Source organism: Lutra lutra, chromosome 7 (assembly GCF_902655055.1).
Source record: "Lutra lutra chromosome 7, mLutLut1.2, whole genome shotgun sequence".
In the NCBI taxonomy this organism is placed as follows: Eukaryota; Metazoa; Chordata; class Mammalia; order Carnivora; family Mustelidae; genus Lutra; species Lutra lutra.
The window spans coordinates 48,321,261-48,339,209 of NC_062284.1; the positions used below are offsets into that span (position 1 = coordinate 48,321,261).

Consider the following 17,949-nt stretch of genomic DNA (forward strand, 5'->3'; position numbering starts at 1 on the left):
GGGAGGCAACGTCTGTGGAGGTTAAAAGTGGAGGCTTTCTGCCGGACTGCCTGCATTTGCATCCAGGATGGCCACTGCGAAGCTGTGTGCCCTTGGGCAAGTTACTTAACCTCCCTGAGCTGCTCTCTCTCTCTCTCTCTTAAAGATTTGAGAGAGAGCATGAGCAGTGGGGAGAGGCAGAGGGAAAAGCAGACTCCCCACTGAGCAGGGACTGGGAGGCAAGGCTGGATCCCTGAGCTGAAGACAGACGCTTGATGAACTGAGCCACCCAGGCCACCCCTCTTTCCTCATTTTTAAAGTGGAAATAATAAGGGACACCTAGGTGGCTCAGCTGGTTAAGTGTCTGCCTTGGGCTAAGGTCATGATCCCAGGGTCCTGGGCTACATCAGCCCTCTTGCTCAGTAGGGGAGCCTGCTTCCCTGCTTGTGTGGTGTTGTGCCAGCTCTCTCTGGCAAATAAATAACTAAAATCTTAAAAAAAAAAAAAAAAAGAAGAAGAAGAAGAAGAATAGGAAGAAGTGAATCTGGAAGGAGGCTGGGCAAGAGCATCTGAGCTGTCCAAAGGGCTTGTACTGTTCCCATGTACCTCCTACTCTACTAATAAGATAATTAGATTATTCTATTAACAGTACCTATCTCAAAGGGTAGTTACGAGGCATGAACACTTGGAGAGCACTTTACAATAGTGCCAGGCAATAACTGTGCCATCATTATTATTATTATTATTACTAATCATCTCCATTTTGTAGATGAGGAAAGTGGGGCCCAGAGAGATTGAGACACGACCCCAGAAGCATGAGGCTTGGGTGGCAGGGCTGGCGCCGGAATCCAGGGGTTCCGTTGGTGCCCCGCAGCTGCCCAGCCTGGGAACTCAACAGCTCCTCTCCCTCCACTCGCCACCCCACCCCCGGGGAAGGCACCCTGGGAACGGAAAGCTGGCTGTCCTCCAAGTCCCAGGGGCCCTGGAGTCCTGCCCCCGCTGCACCCTCCCCCAGCCCCAGAACAAAGTACACTGCACCGCGGGAACATTCCAGCCCACTGAAAGCCGGGCGGCCAGCCGGCCGGCCGCGCCCCCCCCCCCCCCCCCCCCCCCGAGCTGTGCAGCGCGTCTTGGGCCCCGGGCCGAGCCCCACGGAGCCCCTCCCTACCGTCCGGGCCTCCGCGCCCGGAGCGCGGGCAGACGCGATTGCACCGGAGGAATTCGCTCTTCCTTTTCCTAACCTCCCGGACCCGACTCGGGAAAGGCCGAGGGACGCGGTGGGCGGAGCAGATGCAGAGGATGGCGTGGGCCGCAGTCGGCGGCGAGCGAAGCTGCATTCTCCGCGGTGGCGCCGGGGCTTGGCAGCGCCGGCTCCGGGCGCGCTGGGCTCTGGCCCGGACGGAGGCCCCCACAGCCTCACTTTCCTCCTTTATAAGAAATTAATGCATGCTTTTGTTAAGAAAATAGGACAAGTAGAACAAGGAAAAAGATTTCCACGCATCCTACTACTCTGAGACAACTGCTATTAATTTTGATTCTGTCCTTGCAGACGTCCCTATGCACAAAACACGCAGATATATATTAACATGAAAAGGATCGTACAATTGTACTGTTGTTTTTAAATTAATAGATTTTAGTTTTTAGAGCAGTTTTAGGTTTACAGAAAATTGAGATAGTGCAGAGTTCCCATGTACCTCCCGTCCCCATGTACTTCCTGTCCCCACCGTTACAGTTTTCCCTATTATTAACGACTAGCGTTAGGGTGGCATATTCGTCACAACTGATGGACCAATACTGATACACTATTATTAATAAAGCCCAGAGCTTGATTAAGCTTTCCTCTTTGTGCTGTAAAGTTCAAAGCTTCGATAAATACATAATGTCATGGGGCACCTGGCTGGCTCAGTGGCTTAAACCCTTGGCTCTTGATTTCAGCTCCGGTCATGATCTTGGGGTCATGGGATGGAGGCCCGCAGCTAGGCTCTGTTTTCAGTGGCAAGTCTGTTGGAGATTCTCTCCCTCTGTCCCTCCCCTGGCTCACAGGGGCTTGTGTGCGAGCTCGCTCTCTCTCTCTCAAGTAAATAAATAAATCTTTTTTTTTAATTTTTTATTTTTTTAAAGATTTATTTGGGGCGCCTGGGTGGCTCAGTGGGTTGGGCCGCTGCCTTCGGCTCAGGTCATGATCTCAGGGTCCTGGGATCGAGTCCCGCATTGGGCTCTCTGCTCAGCAAGAAGCCTGCTTCCCTCTCTCTCTCTCTGCCTGCCTCTCTGTCTACTTGTGATCTCTCTCTGTCAAATAAATAAATAAAATCTTTAAAAAAAAAAGATTTTATTTATTTGACAGACAGAGATCACAAGTAGGCAGAAAGGCAGGGAGAGAAGGGTGGGGGGAAGCAGGCTCCCCGCTGAGCAGAGAGCCCAATGTGGGGCTGAGGGACCCTGAGATCATGACCTGAGCCGAAGGCAGAGGCTTTAACCCACTGAGCCACCCAGGCGCCCCAAATAAATAAATCTTTAAAATAATGCATAATGTCATGTGTCCCCCATTACAGCATCATGCAGAATAGTTTCACTGCCCCCCCAAATCCCCTGGGCTCAACCCATTCATCCCTCCCCTGGGACCTGGTGCAACCACGAATGTTTTTACTGTCCCTCTAGTTTTGCCTTTTCCAGAATGTCATATAGTTAGTCATACAGTAAGTAGCCCTTCCTTAAGTCAGACTGGCTTCTTTCACTAAACAGTATGCTTTTAAGGTTCCTCTGTGTCTTTTTGTGGACTAATAGCTCATTTCTTTTTAATGCTGAATAATATTCCATTGTATGAATGTACCACAGTTTGTTTATCCATTCACCTTCGGAAGGACATCCTGGTTGCTCCCAGGTTTGGCAGCTGTGAGTAAGGCTGCTATAACCGTTCATGTGGAGATTTAGTACACTGTTTTCCAGCTTGCTTTTTCCAGTCACATTATGAATGGCTTTTAGTTTTGTAAACATAGATCGATATCTTTTTTTAAAATTTTATTTGACAAAAATCACAAGTAGGCAGAGAGGCAGCAGAGAGAGGGGGGAAGCAGGCTCCCCGCCAAGGAGAGAGCCCGGTGCGGGGCTCCATCCCAGGACCCTGAGACCATGACGTGAGCCGAAGGCAAAGGCTTTAACCCACGGAGCCACCCAGGCGCCCCAATCGATATCATTTTAATGGCGACATAAGATTCTATCCCAGTTTATTTCAGCAGCCCCTGCTGTTAAACAGCTTGTTGTCTCTGATTCTGACCCCATAAATCTGCCCCAACTAGTTGGTCTACACTTGATAGTATCTTGTAGATAAGGCCTGGCTGCCTAAGTCTTGTGTTCGAATCCCAGACGCCTCCCTCATTTACTGGGTGACCTTGGGGCAAAATAATTCATTCCCTATAATTTGGCTCCTTATCTGCGAAATGGAAATAATACTTGGGCTTATTGTGAAGATGAAATGAGCTGATCCATGTGAAGTGTTTAGGACAGTTTAGAACCTGGCACATATAAACCTGTAGTAAAATGTAGCTCTTATAACAGACAAGCAACACAGAACTTGAAAAGCTAGGGTGTCCTATAGTTTTTGATGGATGCTGGTTAAGTCATAAAGAATGTTGAGGTGCTAATGATGAAGGGAGAGGCTGAGAGCTAGGCTCTAAAATCTTCAGTGAGGGACACCTGGGTGGCTCAGTCGGTTAAGCCCCAACTCTTGATTTCGGCTCAGATCGTGATCTCAGGGTTTTGAGATCCGACACTGTGTGGGGCTCCACGCTCAGTGGGGAGTCTGCTTGAGATTCTCTCCCTCTCATACTGCTCCTCCTCCTCCTCTCTCTCTCTCTCTCTCAAATAAATAAATCAATCTTAAAAAATCCTCAATGAGTGAGGGACAGTAGCCAGCGGGCTGGTAGAAGGCTTCAACAAGAGTAGAGGCTGGTATATTTTAAGGATGCAAACTTCTAGGAAACAGTGGTTTTGTAGAGAAAAAGAAAGATAATTAGTCTATAAAAGTCAGAGAAGAGCAAGGAGGACCCCTAGCCCACTCCTGGTCTTGTGATTTATGGGGGTTAGGAGAAAGCCCAGCTGCTGCATGAGAGGGCTCTAAGAAGAGTAATGTTCTCAGGCAGAACCAGATTTCAGTGAAAGCGAGAAGGAAAATGAATGTTTGGAGACAAGATTTATTATTTACTTAGGACATAGTGCTGAGGGCAGACCTGAGGTTCAGGTTGCAGTGGAAGACTGGGGAAGTTAGGAAGAGCAGGAGGTTGAATTAAATTAAGGGGTGTACCTAAGAGTCTACGTGATGGTGGATGGCCATCAATGGAGGTTGACTTTTATTACTTTTTAGAAATTTTAAATTTTGAATTTACTTTTTAATTTGAAAAATCTATCATGATTGTATGATTCATCTCCTTTATTCTGTTCATATCGTAAGTTTAAATGATTAAATTTATGCCAACCCTTCTTTGACTAACACAAACTTTTCAGGCGCATTATTTTTTTTTAATGTATTGTTGAATTCACTTTGCTGTTATTTTGTTTAGGATTTGATTTGCATCTGTGTTCATTAGCAAGATTGCCTTACACATTTCCTTTCTTCTAATATCCTTGGTGGGCTTTTTTTTTTTTTCCCCTAAGACTTATTTGTCAGAAAGAGAAAGAGAGCACAAGCAGGGGTAGTAGTTGGCAGAGGGAGAAGCAGGTTCCCTGCTGAGCAAGGAGCCCTATGCAGGACTCAATCCCAGGACCCTGGGGTCATGACCTGATCCCCAGGCAGAGGCTTAACTGACTGAGCCACCCAGGCATCTCCATTCGTGATAGGATTTAGTAACAAGGTTATCCTGTCCCGGCCTCATAATTTGAGTTTGGGTATGTTTCCTCTCTTCTATTTTCTGAACAAGTATGTGTAATCACGATATTTTTCTTTCTTAAATATTTATTAGAATTTGCCAGTGAAGCCATCTGGGACTAGAGTTTTCTTTGTTGGAAGATTAAAATTATGAGTTCCATTCATTTAATAGACATAGTACCATTTAGATTTTCTATTCCTTCTTTTGTCGGTTTTTGTAAGGTGTAGGTTTTTTTTCTTAAAGATTTTGCTTATTCATTTGACAGACAGAGATCACAAGTAGGCACAGAGGCAGGCGGAGAGAGAGAAGGAAGCAGACTCCCCACAGAGCAGAAAGCCTGCCGATGCGGGGCTTGAGCCCAGGACCCTGGAATCAGGGCCTGAGCCAAAGGCAGAGGCTTTAACCCACTGAGCCATCCAGACGCCCCTGTAAGTTGTAGTTTTGTAGCATCTATCTCAAACTCAGATTTTCAATGTATTTGAGGACATTGGTTGTTCATCATCTTATTATCTTTATAATGTTTGTAGGATCTGTAACTCCGTCCTTTTCTGATTCCTAATATTGGTAATTAATGCCTTCTTTCTTTTATCAGTTTTCCTAGGGGCTTTTACATTTTATTAATGTAAACCCAGAACTGTCCTTTGACTTTGATCATCCCATATATTTTATTTTTTGTTGTTGTTGCCTGACTGTCTGCTCTTAACTTTATGGATTCCTTTATACTTTTAAACATTTAATTCGTTGAAACACAGAGTCACCATATGACCCAGCATACACTTCAAAATATATTCAAGAGAAATGGAAACATATGTTCACTCAAAAACGTGTACATAAATGTTCATAGCAGCATCATTCATAATAGCCCCAAAGTGGAAACAAGCCAAATACTACCAACTGATAACAGAAAAACAAAATGTGTTACATCCATACTGTATTAGCCTGCTAGGGCTGCCATCACGAAATACTACCTTCTGGGTGGCTTAAACAATGGAAATTCATCCTCTCGCAGTTCGGGAGGCTGGAAGTTCAAGATCAAGATTTGGCACGTTTGATTTCTCCTGAGGCACCTCTCCTTGACTTGCAGATGACACTTTCTCACTGTCTCCTCACATGGCTTCTTCTCTGTCCGTGGGCACCCTTGGCACCTCTTCCTCTTCTTCTAAGGAGACTGGTTCTATTGGATGACAGTCCCACCCCTTTACGACCTCACTCAGCTCTTTAAAGACCCTGCCTCCAAATATGGTAACATTGGGGGTTAGGACTTCAACAGATGAATCTAGGGAGAGGCACAAGTCAGTTCATAATGACCTTGTTGAGTGTCTGTTACTTTTCGTTGCTGTAAGAAATTCTTTGTGGGAATATGCCATGTTTTATTTATCTGTACTACTGTGATGGGTGTTCGGCTAGTTTCCAGTTTGAGGGTATGTGAATGGTGCCTTTATGAACAGTCTGTATGTTTTAGGTGAACATTGAACATTTGTTGGATATATTGGGGCACCTGGGAGGCACAGTTAAGTGGCCAACTCTTGGTTTCAGTTCACGTTGTGATCTCAGGGTCGTGAGAGTGAGCCCTGAGTAGGGCAGAGTCTGTTTGAGATTCTCTTTCCCGCCCCCTCCCAGTTCTGTCTTTCTTTGTCTCTCTAAAATAAATCTTTCAAAGAAAACATTTCATTTCAGTTTGATATATATATCTAAGAATTACCGGGTCCTTATTTTCAGCTTTACTAGATACTGACAAATGTTTTTCCCTTACATCAGTTTCCACTCTTTCCAGCAGTTTCTGGGACTTCTGTTTGCTCAGCATCTTTGTCAACACCTGCTATAATCTGATCTTTTTTTAATTTTTTTTACTTAATTCTGGAGGTAGTTTGAAATATCTTACAATTTTAATCTGTATTTCCCTAGGGACTAGTTGAATACCACTTCTGTGTTTACTGGCCTTTGGAATATGATTTATTGTGAAGTGGTTGTTCATTTTCTGTCATTTTGTTATTGCTTTGTGGAGGTTTAAAATCTATTCTGGCCACATAAAAACATCCTTTGTTGTTGAAAAGATCTTCTTACACACTGTGGTTTGCCATTTTACCATCTTTTGACTAGCAACCACTTTCATTCTTAATATAGTCCCATCTATCCTTTCCCTCTATATATCAGCCCATTATTTTGGTCCTGTCTTTTTCTTTTTTTAAAAAAAATAGACTCCATAGCCAATGTGGAGCCCAATGCGGGGCATGAACTCATTGGCCCTGAGATTAAGACCCGAATTGAGATCAAGAGTCGGACACTTAACTGACTGGGCCACCCAGGTGCCCCATGTTTTGGTCTCATTTTGAAAAATCTTTACAGGGGCACGTGGGCGGTTCAGTCAGTTAAGCATCGAACTCTTAGTCTCGGTGCAGGTCATGATCTCAGGATCAGCAGATCGAGCCCCGCATGGTGCTCTACTCTCAGCATGGAGTCTGCCTGGGAGTCTCTCTCTCCTTCTCCCTCTGCCCCTCCCCCCATTCTCTCTCTCTCTCAAATAAATACATAAATCTGTAAAACACAAATAAAAATAAATAAAAAATCTTTACATGCTAAAAGTTTGTGAAGATGTTCTGTTATTCTTTCTAAAAGTGCTTTTACTCTTCTCTCTATATTTAGTTCTGCAATCGGTTGGAATTATTTTTCATGTGTGACCTAAGAGAGGGAACAAAATTCTTTTTTCCATATAAACATCCAATTAACCTGGCACTGTATATTGAAATATATTCTTTCCCCAATGTACTGCCATGTTACCTTAGCTATAAATTAGGTAACCAAATAAATATCTATTTGTTGGTTTATTTGTTTATGTTAGGATGATACATTTTATCATTCTGTTTCTACCTTCTATTAGCTTGAAAAATTTTTTTTAAGATTTTATTTATCTATTTGACAGACAGAGGTCACAAGTAGGCAGAGAGGCAGGCAAAGAGAGAGAAAGAGGAGGAAGCAGGCTCCCCACTGAGCAGAGAGCCCAATGTGGGGCTCGATCCCAGGACCCTGGGATCATGACCTGAGCCGAAGGCAGAGGCTTTAACCCACTGAGCCACCCAGGTGCCCCTATTAGCTTAAAATTTATATCCTTTTTTATTATGTTATTAGTGGTTACCCCAATGATTACAAATGAATCAGTGACTTACCAAAGTCTAATATTAGTTGGTAGTTTTGCCTTCTTCCCAGATAACATAAGGAATTTACTTTAAGTCCATTTATCATCCTGCCCAACCAATGTGATTTTTTAAAAAAAGATTTTATTTATTTATTTGAGAGAGAATGAGTGAGAGAGAGCATGAGAGAGGAGAAGGTCAGAGGGAGAAGCAGACTCCCCAGGGAGCTGGGAGCCCGATGTGGGACTCGATCCCGAAGTCCGGGATCATGACCTGAGCCAAAGGCAGTCGCTCAACCAACTGAGCCACCCAGGCGCCCCCAATGTGATTTTTTAAATGCATTTTAATTCCATATATATTTCAAACTTCATAAGATCTCCTCCTCCTCCTTCTTTTTCTTTTTCTTCTCCTTAGCAATCAGTAGTCAACTAGATTTATTTATTTTTCTGCTTGTTTTGTTGCTCTTCATTTCTTCTTGTATTTCTGTATTTCCATCTGATAACTTTTTTCCATTTGCCCGAGGAACACCCTTTTGGGTTCCCTTTGAATCAAATCTGCTGGTGATGAAGTCTCTGAATTTTTATTTGTCTGAAAATGTTTTTACTTCATCTTCAATCTTGAAGAGTGTTTCTGTTGGGTGTAGTATTTCAAGTTCTCTGATGATATCGTCACATTGTATTTTGGACTTTAGTGTTTTTTTGAGATTTTGTATGTCATTCTAATCACTACTCCTTCAAAGGAAAGCTGTCTATTTTCTTTCTTTCTTTTTTTTTTAAGATTTTATTTATTTATTTGACAGAGAGAGATCACAAGTAGGCAGTGAGGCAGGCAGAGAGAGGAAGGGAAGCAGGCTCCCTGCTGAACAGAGAGCCCGATGTGGGGCCCGATCCCAGGACCGCAGGATCATGACCTGAGCCGAAGGCAGAGGCTCCAACTCACTGAGCCACCCAGGTGCCCCAAAGCTGTCTATTTTCTTCCTTCCTTCTTTCCTTCCTTTTTTTAAATTAAGATTTTATTTATTTATTTGAGAGAAAGAGAGAGAGAGCCTGAGCAGGGGGGAAGGGCAGCGGGAGAGGGAGAAATGGGCTCCCTGCTAAGGAGGGAGACTGACAATGGGACTTGATCCCAGGACCCTGTGATCATGACCTGAGCTGAAGGCAGATGCTTAATCGACTGAGCCACCCAGGCACCCCTAAAAGCTCTCTATTTTCTGTTCAGAGATTTTCTTTGTGTCTGAGTTTGTGGTTTGTCTAGATGTGGTTTTTTTTTGTTTCACATCTTCTTTGGGAGTTTGTAGAATTCTTACATCTGTGACTTGCTGTCTTTCATCAGCTCTAGAGTCTTCTTAGCCATTGTTTCTTCAGATGTTTCTGTGTGATTTCTTTTTCCTTTATGTAAGGGACTCCAATTACATGTTTGTTAGAACTTCTCAGCATATTGCTTGTTTTATTTGTACATTTTATTGAATTTTGATTCTCCATGCAATCTGGATATTTCTTCAGTTCTGTTTTTCTCCTCAGCTTTGTCTCCTCTGTCATGAATTCCATACACTGAGTTCTTATTTGTTGGTTATGGTATTTTTCACATCTAGAATTTCTATTTGGTCCTTTTTTATGGTTTTTAGTTCTTTGATGAAGTTCTGAGGGAATGCAAAGTGTTATTGACATAGTCACAAACAGGTAGGCTCTTGCCCTAAGACTGACTTTGGAACCATCTGAGGAGCTGTCAGAATCTATTTCAACATGGACTGTGCCTAGGCAGTGAATAAGCTCTCTGTTAACCGACAAAGAACTTCTTGGTTTATGGATGGAAGTTCCAACGTGAATGGACAACATCCTGTCTGGAAGGCACCACTCCGATTAAAAACAGTTAAAAACAAATTAGCTCAGGAGGCTGAGTAGCGCAGTCAGTTAAGTGGCAGAAACTTGGTTTCAGCTCAGTCATGATCTCAGGGTCTGGAGATCAAGGCCCACCTCAGGCTCTGCTCTCAGCAGGGAGTCTGCCTGTGAGTCTCTTCCTCTGGCTCACCAACCACCCCTAAGAACATTCTCTCTTTCTCTGTCAAATAAATAAATAAAACTTAAAAATAAAAAAAAGGGGGGGTTACCCGGGTGGCTCAGTGGGTTAAAGCCTCTACCTTTGGCTCAGGTCATGATCCCACGGTCCTGGGATGGAGCCCTGCATCGGGCGCTCTGCTCAGCGGGGAGCCTGCTTCCCCTTCTCTCTCTGCCTGCCTCTCTGCCTACTTGTGATCTCTGTCTGTCAAATAAATAAAAATAAAATCTTAAAAAAAAAAAAAAAAGAACAGCAAATCAGCTCAGTGGACTGAGTTACATGCTGTTTGCCCCTCTGTTTGAGTTTTTACTGACTCATTGTGGCAGTGGTCAATGGCCCGGACATATGATGAGGCAGTAGGACAATGGAAAACTGGCCTATTAAAGGGTTGATGGGGTGCCTGGTTAGCTCAGTTGGTAGAGCACACGACTCTTGATCTCAGCATTGTAAGTTCGAATCCCATGTTGGGTATAGAGATACCTTTAAAAAAAATAAAATAAAGGAATGCCCACTTGGGGCACAACCTTATGGAAGCCATCATGGGAATTTTTTTTTTTTAAAGATTTCACTTATTTTTGTGAGAAAGAAAGAGAGAGAGCATGCACACAAGCTGGGGGAGGGAGAAGCAGACTCTCCACTGAGCCCTACACAGGACTCAGTCCCAGGACCCTGGGATCATGACCTGAGTCAAAGGCAGACACGTATCCAAATGAGCCACCCAGGTGCCTCAGCATAGGAATTTGAGGGGTGCATTAAAGTATAACATGCCAGTGTCCATCTTATTTGTGCTGGGTTATAATTTATAAAGATGATTGAGTGATGACACTTGGAGGCTAACGCCACCAAAAGATTTTCATTACTTCCATTTCCTGAGACAGGGCGTGTGACACCACACAGGGCTATATGGAAAAGCATTAGTGCTGGTCAGGAGGCAGAGAGGAATGAAGGGAAAGCCCAGGCCGCAGACTTTATTAGAGGTTCCATGGGGAAGGCGAGGCAGGGCAGGGTGGCTAGCTTTGGGTTGGCTAGTTTGATCAGTTCAGATGAGCTTCGGGATACAGGGGCTGTCCTAGTTGTGTGGTCCCTGGCCCTGGGTGGCTTGGGGTGGAGGATGTTGGTGTGACGTGTCAGAGCAAGATAAGGAGGGGTTCAGGTAATGGGCTCCAGGTCTCAGGTAAGATGTAAACAACTAGGGCTCTCAGTTTGGCCCTGAGATTAATGGGTGCCAAACAGACGAATATGGAGTCTAAGAAAACACAAACTGAACACCATTAGAAGAACCCCCTTTCAGGATCAGAAGGTCATTGGAGCCAGTGAGTAAATATCCTGACGTGCTCATGTAGGTAGCATGTGGGTTCATGAATAAATGGACATGGGAAGCTCCAACAATGCAGAATGGGGCTGGATTTAGATGTATTCTTTTTGTACCCTCTGTGGTGCAGAATGCCAATAAGAACTGTTCTGTCTACCAACAAGAAAGACAGAGACTACAGATGGGTGTGGGGGAGATTTCCTGAGGAGAAGGCCCTGAACATGGCTGCCAAGTGGGACTGATGCTGGTGGCACGGGAAGGCTGCAGGTGGGTCTTGGCAAGAGTGAACACGCCCTCTGGCTGGGCTTTGCCTTACCCAGCTCAGAATGCTATAGAAAAACAAGAACTTCAGACACTCCACCAGTCTAGACTCCCAAGTCACATTTCTTCAGACCAAGGAACATGCTCTGTAGCCCATAATGTCCAACAATGGGCAGACAGTTCTCCTCCTCAGAGTCACCGTCTGATAGGGAATTGGAATGGAGAGTGGGAGGCACTTGCTAGACTAGCATCGTTGCCCGTGGTCTAGACCAGCACAGTGGTCTAGACCAGCACAGTGGCCGAGCCTAACATCCCTTCCAAAGGTGGAAAGACTTGGGTATAAATGGAAGGATGAATTAGTAGCTGAGGGCAAGGAATGAATGAATGTGTTATGCAATGAGGGAAATCCAGTATTACATTAACACCTTGAAAGAGGCTTGGAGCAAGAGATAATCATTGACTCTTAGCTTGATGATACCAGATGCCTGAAAGGGTGAGCCAACATGGCTGAGACCACTCTTACTTTTGGAACCTGACAAGAGCAAATGGAAACCTCCAAACCTGAGTGATATTGCCTTGGGACACATCTTGGTCATATGATCGATGATGGACTGGACTAATGATTAGTACCTGAATGAAGGGGACTCTAGTGTTACGCCAATATCTTTTTACTTTTATTTTTCTGGTTATATCTACCATAGTGTGATGATGATATAACATTGTCACTGTTGGCAAAATTATAATAATGACCTTGACATTCAGATGTATTGGGAAATTGAGTTAAAATCCTCTCATTACGGGATGCCTGGGTGGCTCAGTCGGTTAAGCCACTGCTTTCGGCTTGGGTCATGATCCCAGGCTTCTGGGATCGAGTCCCGCATTGGGTTTCTTGCTTCTCTCTCTGCCTCTGCCTGCCACTTTGCTTGCTTGTGCTCTCTCTCTCTGACAAATAAATAAATAAAATCTTAAAAAAAAATGTTTAAAAAAAAAAAAAACCTCTCATCCCTATCCCTCGATTGCTCCTCCAAATGTTAGGCATAACCGTGTTGGACTATTGTTTTGTATATGTTATATAAATGTTATACCAGATATAGATGTTGACAGAGTTGATCATTTTGTTATAAGGGAAGCATGGTCAAAGACCCAGGAGTGCCCTGAATGTATAAGAAAGAATATGCCTGTTCTTCATCCTGGGTTACTGGAACAGAGCTTCTAAACCCTTGGAATTACCCAAGTGGTGAGAATGTCTTTGTTATTCATGAACCCCTTGGATCAGACCTGATCTTATAAACTGAGTTTATGCTACTATAGGAGAACCCTGCTGAACCCTTCCATAGCTTTGGACAGGGGCTGATTTGAGCTGTGATGCCAACCGGACCTCCCAACCTCCAAGGAGAGGATGGGGCCTGCAGGTTGGTGGCTAGGGATTCAATGAGCATGCCTACTTAATGAAATCCCAACAAAACCTTGAGACACTAAAGCTCTGTGGAATGTCCTTGTTGGTGAACACAGATGTGTTGGGAAAGTTAAATGCACTGATGCCCTGGGGAGAGGGCACAGAAGCACAGTGTTCAGGAACTTCCCAAACCTTGCCTTCTGTGTCTTTTCATTGGCTGCTCTTTCATACTAAAACTGCAATCATAGGTGTAGTGCTTGCCCCAGTTCTGTGAAAATATTGAGCTTGGGACACCTGGCTGGCTCAGTCAGTTGGTGGAGCATGTGATTCTTGATCTCAGGGTCATGAGTTCGAGGCTCATGTTGGGTGTTGAGATTATTTAAAAATAAAAGCTTAAAAGGAAAGAAAAGAAATATTGAGCCTAAGGGAGTCATGGGAACCATTGAATACATAGCCAGGTGGTCAGAAATGCGGGTGGCTTGGGGATCCCCAAGTGTGGCCGGTGTCTGAAGTGGATTTCCATGCAAATTCCAGGCCATTATCTGAACTGTATTGCCGTAGACCAGTTGGTGTCAGAACAGACTCCAGTTTTTATCCGCAGCCCCAAAAGGCTGTTGGATACTGTACTCAGCTTCTTTATCTCTCAAGGGCCTCTTGTGGACTCACCTGATGCCCACTATGGAAAGGCAAACTCCAGATTTTTTGTATCTGAATTTTGCCCCAATAATTTTTCATTGCCTTGTTAGAGTTTCAATCCTCCAATCAGATATATTTCGTATTCTATCCAGATTTTCAAATTGTCCTCAGTGTGGTCGACATTTTCCAGTCTACCATCAATGGAAACTATAAATCTCTCTTTCCATGTTTTTTTTTTTTCCATTGTGGTGAAATATACATTGACATGCGGTTTATCATTTAAGCCAACGTAAAGTGTACAATTCAGTAGCATTTAGTACATTTTCAATGTTGTATGGCCATCACCACTATCTAGTTCCAGAACATTTTCATTGCCCCCAAGAGGACTCCCACATCCATTAAACAGCCACTCCCCATGCTCCCTCCCCCAGCTCCGGGCAACCACTCATCTCCTTTCTGTCTCTATGGATTTGCCTGTTCTGGATATTTTATATAAATGGAATCATATAGCACATTGCCTTTTCTGCCTGGCATCTATCACTGAGCATGTTTTCAAGGTCATCGATTTTTATATATGGTGTTTTCTTTATTTTCTAAATATTCTACAGCTACTGTTTTGATTTCTTCTTTGATTCAGAAGTCACTTAAGAGATGGTTTTCTACCTTTTGTTCTATTTTTATTATTCGTTGACAGTTTTGGTGCACTATAGTCAAAGGATGTGACTGATTCTATTTCCATTTGTTATTGTTTTGTTTTTTAAGACTTTGTATTTTTAAGTAAGCTCTATAATGAACATGGGGCTTGAACTCACAATCCCAAGATGAAGAGTTTCATTCTCTACTGTCTGAACCAGCCAGGCACCCCTCCTTTTTTGGTAAATCATTCTCTTTATGGCCTGTTGTACTCTCAAATTTTCTAAATGTAACTTGGAAGCTTGAAAATAAGATAGAGTCTCTAGATTCAGATTCTATATAAAGCAATACATATGCTTTATCTACCTATTTACCTGTCTAGCCAGTTAGAGAACTATCTATTACCAATGTTATTAAATATGTTTTTCAGAATGTCAGAATCATAACCTCTTATCTATATGGTTTGTCGAGGTCTGAGAGAAGTGAAAGCATCTTATTACAATTCTGTTTATTTATTTCAGTATTGTATTATATTCATTATCCTTATAATTTTTGTATTCTACTTTATGTATTTTGATGCTATTATTTGTTATAATGCTTATTGGCTTGAATTCAGCCTGTTAATTATTATCTTTTTAGTTCAAGTTCTAATTAATTGACATACAGTTTAACATTGGTTTCAGGAGTAGAGTTTGTGGTTCATCATTTACATACAACACCCAGTGCTCATCACAAGTGTTGTCCTTAATACCCATCCCCCACCTACTCCATCCCCCACCCGCCTCCCTCCATCAACTCTCAGTTTGTTCTCTGTCTTAAAGAGACTCTCATGATTTGTTTCCCTCTCTGCCTCCCCACCCCCAAATGTTCATCCATTTTGTTTCTTAAATTCCACGTATGAGTGAAATCATATGGTGTTTGTCTTTCTCTGACTGACTTACTTTTCTTGGCATCATACCCTCTAGTTCCATTCACATTGTTGCAAATGGCAAGACTTCATTCTTTTTGATGTCAGCCTGTCATTAGTAACAGAGCTCTTGCCTACTTTTTGTTTGTGTTTACAGGCAATCTGTTTGTTCCTGAATTAATTTCAACCTTTCCGGTTCTTTTGTTTCAGGCATCTGTCTTGTTAATAACATACAACTGGCTTTCATTTTCTTGTGAAAAGTGAGATTATATTAGTTTTATCCATCCCTATTTCCATCCTTAGTCTACTTCTGCAATATTTATGCTTCTGTGGGGTCTGTTTCTGTTACTTTTGGGCAATTTGGAAGGTGGTCAGACTGGTTTTAGTTCTTCAGTAGTTATCTTTGTCATTTTAACTATGTTTAACCAGTATTTCTTAATTTAACATCTTCAGAAAAGAAAGAATGTCATTTTCTCTCTCCTAAGAAAAATAAGGACATCAGTGATTTAAACAATTTCTCTTGCAGCTGCTGTGGCAATGGTCTGGCAATTCCTCAAAAATAAATAAAGAAATAGATAAATAAATACATAAATAAATATCAGATGATCCAGTAATCCCAATTCCGGGTATATACCCAGAAGAAGTGAGTGAAAGCAGGGGCGTGAACAGATATTTGAGCATCCATTTTCATTAGCAGCATTATTCACAGTAGCCAAATGATAGAACCAACCCAAGTGCCCATTCACAGATGAATAAATGAGCAAAACATGGACATACATAGAATGGAATATTCTTCAGCCTCAAAACTGAAGGAAATCCTGAGACACGCCACAACACGGACAGACCTTAAAGGTATGATGCTAAGTGAAAGAAGCCAGTTGGAAATGGACACACACTGTAGGATTCCTCTTATGTGAGATTCCTAGAGTCAGATACACAGAGACTGAGAGTAGAGGGGTGGTTGCTACGGCTGGGAGGAGGGGGCGTGGGGAGCTACAGTTTAATGGATATAAAGCTGCAGCTGGGAAGATGAAAAGGTTCTGTGGATGGATGGTGGTGATGGTCCCACAACAATGGGAATGCACTTAATGCCATGGAAGTGTACATTTAGAAATGGCTACAGTGGTCAATTTAATGTTATGTATATTTTACTACAATAAAAACAAATAACAGGACGCCTGGGTGGCTCAGTCAGTTAAGTGTTTGCCTTCGGCTCAGGTCATGATTCCAGGGTCCTGGGATTGAGTTCCACATCCCTACTCAGCGGGGAGTCTGCTTCTCCCTCTCCCTCTCCCCTCCCCCCACCGTGCATGCTCAGGCACATGCTCACTCTCTCTCTCTCCTTCTTGAAAAAATAAATAAAATCTTCAAAAAGCAAGCAAGCAAGCAAACAGACAAACAAACATCCATCTCTTTTTCTTCTATTCCCACTCATCTCCTTTGTTATGACAATTTGGGGACTCTTTTTCCTCCCATAACCTATTATCAACAACAGCAAACAACAACAACAAAACGTTTTGTAGGGTGGATTTTTTAAAAAATTCTAACAATTGTATTATTTTCCTGGTCAACATAATCGTTGCAGTTATAAATGTGTAATTGTATCTTTAAATAGATATAATGCTTGGGTTGCCTGGGTGGCTCAGTTGGTTAAGCATCTGTCTTTAGCTCAGGTCATGATCCCAGGGTCCTGGGATTGAGTCCCACATCAGGCTCCTTGCTCAGCAGGGAGCCTGCTGCTCTCCCTGCTTGTGCTCTATCTCTCTCTGGCAAAAAAAAAAAAAAAAAAAAAAAAAATATATATATATATATATATATACATATATATATATATATATAATGCTTACCATGATCTCTCTCTTTTTTTTAAGATTTTATTTATTTATTCATCTGACAGAGAGAGAGACTCACACACAGTGAGAGAAGGAACACAAACAGGGGAATGGGAGAGGGAGAAGCAGACCTCCTGCCGTGCAGAGAGCCACCCAGGAGCCCCACCCTGAGTCTTTCTATACCTCAGTTTCTTCCTATGTAAATTCTTAATTTGGATTCATCTTTTGGTTGTTTTTTTCCTGTCGTCAAAATAGAGCGATAGATTTCCTGTTGATAGCATGAATGAGAAGAACGTGACTTCTTGTGTGACATCTTTGGAGTAGGGCCCTTTCACTTGGGGTTGGGAAAGCTCCGTGCCATTGTTAGCTCTGGGGTGTGGCTCTATCCCTTTTGGCTTCCCTCAATTCTTGCCTAAACCTTGTCAATTTTCTCTTCATTGAATTCCCCTCAGTTGCCCAGTGTGATCCAGCATCTGTTCCAGCAGGGACTGTGGGCCTCTCCTCCACACACCCCTTAACCTCTGTCCCCTTGCTCTCTCTCTCTCTCTCCCCCACCTACCCTGACCCCTCCCTATTCTTTCTTCTTCTTTCCGTCCTGTCCTGTTTGGAGCTAGGTAGCAGGAGGTATGTAGGTTAGCATATCACACTCCTCATCTGCTCTGTGGTTGCCCTCATCCCTGGGTGGTCAGGAACAGAGTATTCCTTCTTTCTGAACGGCTCAGTATTCTGGCTGATCTTCAGAATGCGCCATCTAGCTCCCAGCCTCTCAGAAGCCCCACCCCGGCCAGCAGACCGACAGGCTCGGCAGTCTCACCCTCTGCTTTCTTCCTTATAGACAACCCATGTTATTTCCTAGTCTGACATCCTGGGAGAGGGTACGAGACCAAATCTGTTACATCGGTGTCTAGATGCGGCCTTAGCTAGTCCAGGCCAAGACATTATGAG

General features: G+C 43.2%; 1 long non-coding RNA gene across 2 annotated transcripts in view; it reads right to left on the minus strand.

The window, feature by feature from the left end:
- LOC125105445 (uncharacterized) overlaps nucleotides 1-1,367 on the minus strand; it is a 30,193-nt gene extending 28,826 nt beyond the window's left edge. For both annotated transcript variants that reach the window (XR_007128903.1, XR_007128902.1), the window contains exon 1: nucleotides 1,148-1,367. This is a non-coding gene — a long non-coding RNA (uncharacterized LOC125105445). The remainder of the gene's footprint in view (nucleotides 1-1,147) is intronic.
- Nucleotides 1,368-17,949: the final 16,582 nt, after the last annotated feature.